This window comes from Equus caballus, chromosome 22, assembly GCF_041296265.1.
Source record: "Equus caballus isolate H_3958 breed thoroughbred chromosome 22, TB-T2T, whole genome shotgun sequence".
Classification (NCBI taxonomy): domain Eukaryota; kingdom Metazoa; phylum Chordata; class Mammalia; order Perissodactyla; family Equidae; genus Equus; species Equus caballus.
In genome coordinates, this window is record NC_091705.1 from 45,376,530 (window position 1) to 45,387,447 (window position 10,918).

Below are 10,918 nucleotides of genomic sequence, written 5' to 3' on the forward strand. Positions count from 1 at the left end.
GTCTGGAAGTGGAGTCGGTCAAAGACGTTTGGAGACGGCATGGCGGCCACCACGCACTGGGGTCAGTCTGGTGCATTTCCTTCGAGGCCTCTTTCTTCGGGTTTGCACACCTAGAAAATGCGTCCTGTATCATATTAAAGATCATCCTGCACCTCTCTCTGTTTTTCCCTGAACCAGCATTTGAGAAAGTTTCCTCTGTCAGGCTGTGCAACTCTGTTTCATTCTCTTAAAGGCTGCGGTGGATGTCGCCTTTTGGAAGTTCTGCGGTTTGTTTTGCCAGCCGCGTGTGGAGGAGCTTCTGAGTGCCAATTTTTACTGTTACGAACAGTCCCACAATGGACATTCTCACTCTGCCCTTCAGTGCACAGCCTCCAGAGAGACGGAGGGGCTGGGTGCTGGGGTGCACATTTAAAATTTCCACAGATACTGAGACATCGCCCTCCCAAGGGTCGGCATCAATGCGCATGCCTAGCGGAGGTCGATGGCAGTCCCCATACATTCTCCAAGTGACATGACACGGCTTCAGTGTATTTTTAATCTGATGGGAGATGCTGTAAAAAGTTGAAACACTGGAGAAGGATGTATGGAGCACAAATCAGAAGTCCCCTCTTCACTTTTCCCCAATCCTCACTTCACACTGCATTCTGGAGGAACCACTGACAAAAATTTGAAGTTGGTCCTTCCAGATTTTTCTTTGTGCATTTACATAATATGCATTCATAAATATATGCTAATTTTTAATGCATAAATGTCATCACTGCATTATATACTGTTCTGGAGGCTGCTTCGATGCCTGCCTCTCTCACTCTAGTTTCAGTGTCTCTTATTATTCTCATTTTTATGAAAGTAAGTTTACTGGCTGCTTGGGAATTTTTCCTCCTGTTTTTCTGTCTTCTCACACATCTATAGGTGGGAGGAGGGGAAAGGCAGGGGAGGTTGATTACGGGGCTGTCTGCTTTTTCTCTTCCCTTCCCGGAGTTCCGTGGGGTGGAATGACCAGTGTCCAGACGTGTCTGTGTCTCTGGGGAGGAGGCAGGAAGAGGAGAAGGCAGACTGGCTGCAGAGTCTCCGCTGAGGGGGAGGGAGGCAGGAGGCTGGCTGAGGCAGGGGATGCAGCACAGACAGGAATCATTCCAAACTCCGGGGAAGAGAAAAAGATCTCCTGTGGCAAAATTCAGCAAAATGCTATTAAGGATAAATTTTTTATTGTTCTGTCCTGCAGGCAGCTTGGGAAAATACCGTCGTCTCAGCATAAATGAGTTCCCCTGTCTTATTTTATTTTTAAATGACGCTTTCAGCACTAGTTCTGACTCTGGAAAAATGGAGCAGAGCCTGCAGCAGCCACAGCGATGGAGGGCAGGAGCTCCAGCGGCAGCCGCGGTGCAGGGGGCAGAGGTGGGGGACCGGCCCAGAAGCAGGGCAGGGGCCACGAGGGCTGGTGAGCTCTCCCCAACCTGGTCCCTCATCGGAGGGAAACAGAGCCGTCACCTGCCTAACTCTGGCCAGAGAAAAACGAAATACACTAAATGACAAGACACAAACCGGAAACCAGGCATGCCATTTTCATGAGAAATACCTAGATTTATTTACTTATTTGCGCACTCTCATGTCATGCTTCTTCCACACTGGGCACTGTTCTTAGCGCTTGAGAAATGTGGATTTATTTTCTACAGCAACTTGGTGCAGGAGACTTGACACCTGGCCTGTCATGGAGAGGGTGGGGTGGGGACCAGAGAACTGGTACATGGTGTAGGCACCCCTGCCCAGTTTATGTGCCCCGCCAGGTTCCGCATGGTCTCACCTGCTCCCTGGGCCTCAGCGGCTTTCCCCAGAGAAGGAGCACTCTATTCCCAAGGTCGGGAACCACAGCTCAGCTCTGTAGCTGTCACATCCCTAACCCCAGGCCCCGCAACCCCTGCCCCGCACCCTGCCCCCAGTGAGGGCCTGGCTTAGGTACAGCCCACATCTTGCCCTCAGTTTTGGGGCCACAGCTACTCCGGGGCCTAGGTTTACCTGGAGAGGACTCTCAGGTGCTCTAGTTTCTCCAGTGGCCACACCAAGGGGCTGAGAACACACCCCGAAAGTATGGGGGAGCAGTCAACACCCAGCAGGGCAGAACTCCGACCCACTCAGGAGAGGTGACGGAACTGGGAGATGAGTCACCCTCCTCCGGCAGACTGGTCCAGGATGCAGGGGTCTCTAGAGGCTTTCTGGGGACATCCTGCCTGACGGAGCAGCCAGCTGTGTCTCTGTGACCAGCTGTGGCCCGCTGGGTGCTGCCCCCGTGACTGCTCCCGCCTCGCCTCCCCTCCCCCTGCCTCCCTCTAGGCGTCAGTGTGGGTCTCTGCCTCCAGCTCTGTTTTCCACAAGCAGCCGCCATTCCTACGGCCATCTCCACGGCAGGCGCTTGCTAAGAGCTCCATGTGCATTGGCTCCTTCCCTCCTCACAGCAGCACATCCTTTGTGCAGATGAAGAAACTGTGGCACCAGACGTGCCCAAGGTCACCAGCCCAGATGTGGAGGAGCCAGGCTGTGAGGCCAGGCGGTTTGAACCCAGAATTTGTGCCCTCAAGTGTCGCGTTGGCTAGGGGTCGCAGGTGGGTGTGAGGGCTTGTGGTCACCACCGGCCGTACCTGAATCCAAAGTTTCATAGACGGTGTCTCAGTGAGTCCCTGCAGAATCCCCGGGAAGACGGGGGTGGTGATCCCCGTTTATAGACGAAGAGGATTTGGCTGGGAAAGGTTTGAATAATCTTCATTCATTCGCTCAACACCTGTTTGCTGGGCGCCTCTCCTGCCCTTGCACTGTTCTAGAAGCTGAGGACCCAACAGCAAGAGCTCATGGTCTCTTGGGTCGGGGGAGAGACAGTAAACAGTCACAAACAAATAGAAAATCATGACAAATTGGGATCCGCGCCAGCAAAGCGCCAAGGGAAGCGTGCCATCCTTGGTCTCCCCAGGGGGCGCTGGCTTAGCTGACATCTGAAGGCCGCTAGGAGCCGGCCTGCGAGAGCATTCCAGGCAGAGGGAGCAGCATGTGCAAAGACCTGGAAGTGGGAAAAGGAAGACGGCCACGGCGGCAGGAGAGTGGAGGGGACCAGAGGGAGGGTACAGGGGCGGGCAAGGCTGTCCACATGGGACTGGTTGGCCTTGGGGAGGGTGCTGGGATCGCCATGGCCCTTCTGCTGTTTGAGAAGATCTCGGAGTGGGGGTCTGCAGGGAATGGGCTGCGGGGGACAGGAGTGGAAGGGAGAGACCAGCGAGGAGGGTGGAGGCCTGGAGTGGGTGGTGGCCCTCCTCTCATGTGAGCTCTGCCCTCCACCCCTCACCTCAGAAGCCTTCAGAGCAGCCCGGGCCAGGGTTCCAGCTCAGTGCAGACCGGAACAACTGGAAGGACCAGGAGCCGGAGGGGCTGCGTTCCTGGTTATCTGAGGAGGGAACCAGGAGCAGGAGGGGGAAGGTTTGGGGGCAAAGTGTGGGAGAGCCTGGGTGCTATCTTGAAGCATTCCTCAGTGTCTTCGGGATAAAATCTAGAACATTCCAGACTTCTTAGCGTGCCATGTGCAGCCCCTATGTGCTCTTTCAATGCCTCCACCTTATCTCGTGCCTCTCTGCCCCAGCACAGGTCTGCATTTCAGCCATCTGGAAGAATGCACAGGCCTCCGGAGGTCCCCTTGCCCCCGGGCCTGAGCACGTGCTCCCGGAACCACTCCTCCTCCACAGCCTTCCCCTAGACATGCCTGCCCCACCCAAGGTAACTGCCCTCATCTCCCAAGTCTTATCTCAGGAGTGTTCCCTCTGGCAAGCCTGCAGATGAGGCTGGCCCCCGCCTTGGGGTCCCCACGTCTCGGGGGTGTCACTGCCTGCTTATTCTCATATTTGCCCCATCGTCTCCCAGGTCCCGGTGCAGATCCGTTTGTTCACAGCTGCATCGCCAGCACCTTGAGCACAGCCTGGCACATTGCAGGTGCTCCCTGAATGCCAGTCGAGTGACCGAACGATGAAGGAATGAGTGACTATCCCCAGGAAGAAGGAGAAGCCTTATTCTTTGTGCCTCCAAAAGGCAGAACCAGTTTCAGTGGCTGAAAAGGACAGTGATGCTGGTCTTTACTCTGTGTAAGAAAAGCCTCTTTAGTAACTGACCTCTCTGGGGCAATGGGGAGCGTCCATCCCACTGTGGAAGCTTTTAAGTGGGTGCTGGGATGACACGCTGGGGTTCAAGCGGCCCAGACGTCCCTTGTCCACCTCCTCTCTGCCCAGGGAGCCCCCGGAAGTCAGGCGAGGCCTCTCTCCCTTCCTGCACCCACAGCAGGCACGGTGGACGGCGGCTGCTCAGTAGACGCACACCGAATGCGTGGACCTGGGTGTGCTCCCGCCCCCAGAGCTTCTGGGCCTGTCCAAGGTGGCGACTCAGAATGCGGCCGGTCGGAACCGAGCTGTGCAGCGTGTGTAAAATACACGGCGGATTTCAGAGGCACGGTGTAAAAAAAAAAGTGAAGATAATAATTTGCTTTCATGTTGAAATGATAATATTTTGGATATGTTGAGTTAAATATATTATTAAAATTAATGTCATCATTTCTTTTTCTGTTTTAAATGGGGTTCCTAGAAAATTTAAAACGTGGCTTACATTACATTTTGATCACACAGGGCTGGCCTGGAGCAGCAGTTCCCGACTTTGCTGGGTTCGTCATATTCTCTCAAATACGTAAAACGAGGAGTTTTTCGCAGTGTGTTTGAAAGGATCGAAAGTCTCCAGGCAGGAATTCACTGTGACGGACTCAGCAGCGTCCTCAGAGCACTGCTGGGCTGGGGCAGCCGACCCCCTGCCCTCCCCTGGCCTCGTGGCGTGTGGTGGCTCCAAGGGACCCTTCACTGCACAGGCCTGGCTGTTTTCTGCGCAGTTATCACGCCACCTGTCTCTGCAAAGAAAGTCGCTTCCTGCTTCGGGGACACAATCCTCGGTGCATGCTCTGCCCCACAGCCCTCCACCCCTCAGCCCCGAGTCCTCCTGTGCACAGGTTGGGGAAGATTTTTGTATCCTTATTTGCAGAAAAAAATGTTACAGCAATTTGTATTAAAATATTATGGCAGTTTATATTAAAACCAGTTAACCCAGCAATAATCCCCTTTGTACAGATGGAACTTAGAGAAAGAAAAGCCCAGAAATTTAGCAATCCCAGTTCCTCCTCTCTGGACCAGCATCGTCTGATTGCCCACTCCCTCGGCCGCTCCGGGCGTGGAAGGCTGCCTCTGTCTGACAAGTGCCAAAAAATTTGTGTTGATTTCCATGAGTTCTGAAGACAGTGTCTGAGTCAATGGAGAGAGAAAGGCTTTAGTTTCTGTCTGTTGAGAAAAGAGGAGTCAGAGGTTGGCTCCCTCCCTCCTTCCACCCCTCACCTCCCTCTCTCCCTCCCTCCTTCTTTCCTCGCTTCCCACCTGGAAGCGGCTTTACTTAAGGAACACAGACCTGCCTCTTTGAAACAAGCAAGAGTGTGACATCGGAACATAAAAGCGATTCGGTGAACTTCACCCGCCCAGTCTGACCTGGCGTCGTACTGTCATGGGGCTGAGTCTGGCCCCAGCCCTTACTGCCTTGCTGGTCTTGAGCACGTCCTTTACCTCCTGTAGCCTTGGTTTCCTCATCTGGAAAATGAGGTGTTCATGTCAGCTCCCGAGGTGTGGACGCCACTTCCCGAGGTGTGGACGTGAGATTGCTGGTGAAAAGAACAGTGAGACCTCGAGACTGGCTGGCTCCCTCTCGGGTGCTCACCATCCAACAGTCGTAACGCACCTGCGGCCCCTCTGTGCCCGGTTCCTCCAGCCCTCCCCCCCTCTCTGCTCTCCCTCCTCCGTCTCCCCGAGCACGCTGAGTTCAGTCCTCGGACAAGTCCTTTTGAAAGGCCAGGGCCCTACTCAGACTCACGGCTACTTCAGGAGAAAATGCCCAGCTCGCCGCCTGCAGATCCTAGGACTTGTCAGCCTCCAAAAGTGTGAGTCCAGTCCATATAGTAAATCTCTTTCTATATATCCACGCACATCCTATTGGTTCTGTTTTTCTGGAGAACTCTAATACAGTGGGTGTTCAATAATTGCGTGTTAAAGGAAGAGGGCAGGTAACAGAGGCCCTGCCATCAAACCCCTCTGCCTCCCTGGCCCACAGCTGACCCCAGATGCACAAGCAATCAGCTGCGATCAGAAGAACAGATCAGAAGAAAGTCACTGACCGCAGCCTCACAGATTAAGTAACCGTCGAGTTTGGGGGTGGCTTGTGACACAGTAACAGCTGACTGCCACAGTGACTCCCCCAGGGCCACACTCCCACCCCCCGATTCCAGGCCGTCCCACCAGCTGCTCCCCCTTTTGGAGCGCTGTTCCTGCCTCTCTTGTGGTCCTCCTCCTTGGGCCTCAGCGTGAGCGTTTCCAGCTCCTCCAGAGCTCGGGGCCTCTTGCTGCACTCGCATCTGCGTTTATGCTAATTGTCTGGAGTGATTGACGGCTGGGAGTCATTGCCTGCAGAGGTTAGGTTAAAAAGTCGTAGCATCAGGTGAAAACCCCCTAGTCAGAATAACCTGGTTTCCTCCAGACTCAGGCAGGATTGCTCAGAGCCCCCGCTGAAGCCAGAGCTCCCGCTGAAGCCCGGCCTCAGCCCCTCGTGTGAAATATGACATCTTTAAGCTCTAGAATCATCCTCCGCCTGGGAGACGCCCAGCTCCAAGCGGGGTAACGGAGGAACCAGGCTCCTTCTAATGCTCCCTTCTCTCCACCCGTTTTCAGGGCTAAGTGCTCACAGTAATTTCCCCTTAAGTTCTCTGTGTGTGTGACGCAGCCGACTAGTTATTTCGGGTCCTTCTCCCCTGCTAGACTGTGTGTTCCTGCGAACGGCAGCTGGCTCCACGTTGCTCACCAGGGCTGGTGGGGGGACGTGCTAGACCCATGCCTGCTGACCGTCGGCCCCGTGGAGAGGAGCAGGGACCCCTGGCCCCAAGGCTGCACTGGTAACTCCCTGTGCGCTTGAGACCACGCAGCCTGCGAAGGGGCTCGCGGACACGGTGGGCGCTCCACTCCGCCCGACTTCAGACCTGCCAGCCGGCCAAGTGACCCCCTCCCCAGGCCTCGCTCTCCCGTTTTGACAGTCTTTCAGGATCTTCCCTGTCCTGGCTGTCTCAGAACCAGACTCCACTGTGGCCTCCTGTTCCAGGAGGCCGTGGGGGCTGCACCGCCTCTGCAGGGGCTTGGCTGACATGCGCTGTGAGAGCAGCAGCCGAGCTGGGAAGTGGGACCACAAGGACATCCATCCACGTTGTCACCGCTGGGCTCCCTGCACTATTCTCAGCGGTGCACGTGTGTGTGAGTGTATGTGTGTGCGTGTGCATGTTAGGAAGGGCCTGTGTGTGGGGGAAGTGGCGGGGCAGTTCCAGACCCAGGCAGTGCCACGTGGCAGGGTCAGTGCCTCTGCGGGGTAGTGTCCACCAGGTGGGCTCTAAGCTCACGAGCAGTGAGGCCACCATCGGCCAGGACCGTCTGGGAGCCCCTTCTGAGGACACAGGTGTTGTTGGAACCCCACAAGCATTTAACTGAACAGACATGATGGTTGGTGGGGGTGGGAGTCGGCCCGAGTCGGAAGGCGGGCTCTGCCTGGTCCCAGAGTGTGAGCCGGTGCCACTCATGTCCCCTTAGAGCCCCAGGACTGTCACCTGTAAAACGGGTACTCATTTCCTGGGGCTGCTATAGCAAAGTGCCGCAGATTCGGTGGCTTAGAACAGCAGAAATTTCTTCTTGCACGCTCCTGGGGGCCAGAAGTCCAAAGTCAAGGTGTCATCCGGGCCGTGCCCCATCTCGAGCCCTGGGGGTGTCTTCCTGGCCTCCTCCTAGCTTTGGGTGGTTTGCCAGCAATCCTTGGTGCCCTGGGCTTGCAGCCGTCACTCCAATCTCTGCCTCCATCATCACGTGCCACTCTCCGCGCGTCTGAGTCTCCATGTGGTCGTCTTCTTCGAAGGACGGCAGTTATGTCAGAATAGGGACCCATCCTATTCCAGTAGGACCCCGCCCCAACTTAGCTGATTACCTCCCCAGGGATCCCATTTCCAAAGAAGATCACATTCCGAGGACCTGGGAGAATTTGGGGGTTAAGGCTTGAGCACAGTTTTGGGACACAATTCAACCCATAACGGACGGGGCCCAAGGTGCCTCAGAAGGCTGTGGGGAAGCTCAGTGTGTGCACACAGTGGGTGCTCAATCCAAGATGAGCCGGTGTGGTTGAATTACACCCAAGTTGAAGAAGGAGTGGGGTGTGGTGGATGGAACACAGGTCTTGGTGCCTGGCAACTATGGGTTTGAATGCGAGCTGTGTGACCCTAGGCAGCTTACTCAAGCTTTCTGAGCCCTTTTCTCTCCTGTGAATCCAATCCATAAGCTTGTGGCAAGGGCTAGGTTTGTGCTGGGTTAAAGCATGTCCTAAGCGCTGGATTCTTAAACCATCCGGCCCTCAGTTTCCACTCCTGTCAGAGAGGGATGGTCATTTTTGGTGCACCCCCAGGATTGCCACAGGGAGCCTGTGAGAAGACCAATGGCAAGGAGCTCTGGACAGCGGGAGCTCAGCTTTGGGGCCGCCAGACTATGCTGAGCTTCCCAGGAGGGGCGGTGGCCGTCTGTGGGGAGCCGGCTCTCTGGGTCTGGGTCTCCCTCGGGGTCATCCGACAGCCCCTCGCGGGCACTTCAGTGGAGGGAGCCAGGCAGCAGCCCCTGGAACTTCCGCCATCAATATAAAGGGCTTTTCTGGGCAGACTGGCAGGACAGTGAGAGCCCAGAGCACCCCCTGGCCCTGGGGACCCCCAGAGAAGGCCAGCACTGGGGGGGGTCGGAGGCCCACTCCGCCCAGGAACTAACCTCCTGTGAGGAGTGGGAGATGCGAGGGGCTTGGAGACGGTGATACTGGACCCCAGCCTGACGCTCGGCCTGCAGACGAAGTGTCAGCACAGGGACCGTTTCTGGCCATCCCTCCCATCCCTGGTTGGTCTGCCCATGCAGGTTGGACTCAATTTTGCTTAATGACCAGATGGGTTCAGACAAGCTGATTTTCAGTCCAAACTATGTCAAAGAGCCATTCAGACTACTCTCACTCTTCAATCATTCATTTAGTTGTAGTGAATGTTCCCGAGCAATGAAAATGCACCAGACAGCGTTCTAGGCAGCACCAAGAGAGCAGCCAATGAGACAGATCCAGGCCCAGTTCTCACACAACCCACATTCCATGTAATTTAGTAATTGAACTATGTGCTAAAGCACCTACTCGGTGCAGGTAGTTTTCCAGGCATTAGAGACAGAGCTGGAAACAAAGTAGACCCATTTCTAGTCCTGACAGAGTGTATGGTCTATGCAATTGTTTGACCAATGGGATTTTGATAAAGAGCCTACTATGTGCCAGGCTGCCTTCTAGGCTCTGGGAGACAGCTGGGAACAATACAGACCCAGCTCCATCCTCTCATGGAGCTCACAATCTAGTCAACCATTTGTGTGAATAAACTTTGATAAAACACCTACTATGTACAGTGGTGACAGCAAAGGGAGTGTGGGCTCAGCCCTGTGCTCTAGCTGCTCACCGCCTCAGGTGGGAGACAGGGAAAGGGCCATGTGGGCGGGAAGGAGGCTGGAGGGGGACCCACCAGGAGACTCCGCATGTCCCACCCACTTGCTTTGTGATTCAAGGCAAGCGCCCAGCCTCTCTGGCCTCGGTTTCCGCACCTGTGAAACCAAGGGGCTGGTGAGTGGGTGCTTTTTGGGGATAAATGGAGATACCGTTTCGACTCATTGTTAGCATTTGTTGTGATGTGGACTAGGAAAGAATACATCACCAGCGCTTCAGCCCCTGTCATTTCCTTTAAAGAGGTGTATTTAAGTTAAGGAAATGAGGGAGAATTTAAATAAAAACACTCGGTAAATACTAGCACAGAGGGCTGGCAGCATGCCAGGTGGAGGACGAAGCTGGGGTGGTGGTCCCCGGCCCTGGAGGGTCAGGCAAGGTCGACCTGCTGCTCAGGTGCTTCTGGCTGCAGTGTCCCCAGTGCCGCTCCTGTGACCCCTTGCTGGTGGCAAGGGCTGGGACATCCTGTTCAGAGCTGTCTCTGGGGAAAAAGCATGCATGGCCCTCAGGGCACCCGGGGGCGCAGCTGGGGGCCGCCCTGACCAGCCGGCTCCTCTGCGGGCGGACCGATGGCTGGGCACCCCTGGGTCTTCCGCGGAGGCCTGCTCAGGTCTCTGCCCAGTCTGGCCCCTCCTCTCCTGTGTCACTCTACTCCTTGTTGTGGCCCGTAGGCACCCCTGCAGGTGCAAGCCCCAGGCCTCCACTTCAGGGCTGGACCCTCTAGGAGGGTGCTCGGCCCCAGCGTGGAAGGAGGACCCAGCAAGGCCCCCTCCCCCAGCTCTGCCTGCAGAGAAGACAGCTGGCAGGAAGGGCGCCGCCCTGGGTTAACGAGCTTTCCAAACTGCACACGTGCCGTTGTTGCTCCTCTTTGAGCTCTTGTGTGGCTCCTCGCAGCCTTCACGCCCAAGTCCCAACGTCTGGGCCCTGTCTGCCAGGGTTGTGTCCATCCGTCTGCTCTCCTTTCCTACTGCCCAGTCCCTTGGTGTCCCAGGCTATGGCAGCACAGGATCCTCCCAGTTCCTCATCTGGGCCCCAGCATCTCCTGCCACATGGTCCTTGCATGTGTTGCTGCTTCCCCAGCTGAGTGTGTTCTCTTGTCACCACCACTCCCAGCCCTGCTGCAGCTGGCTGACCTCCTCACTCCTTCAGTGCAGCGGTCACCGCATGCAGGAAGCCTCTCCTTAGCCCCAAAGTCCAGACTCAGCTCCCCATCACAGCACTGAGTTCCGGAGGGCAGGCCCCGGGTTGTCCCTTTCACTCCTGGCTGGCAGGTCCT

General features: G+C 55.9%; 1 long non-coding RNA gene across 1 annotated transcript; it reads right to left on the minus strand.

Annotated features, from left to right (window-relative positions):
• Positions 1 to 4,508: 4,508 nt before the first annotated feature.
• LOC138920128 (uncharacterized) lies at positions 4,509 to 6,220 on the minus strand. Its single transcript, XR_011430827.1, has 3 exons — positions 5,926 to 6,220; positions 5,622 to 5,716; positions 4,509 to 5,309 (listed from the first exon to the last, which is right to left on the minus strand). It is a non-coding gene; the product is annotated as an uncharacterized lncRNA (long non-coding RNA).
• Positions 6,221 to 10,918: the final 4,698 nt, after the last annotated feature.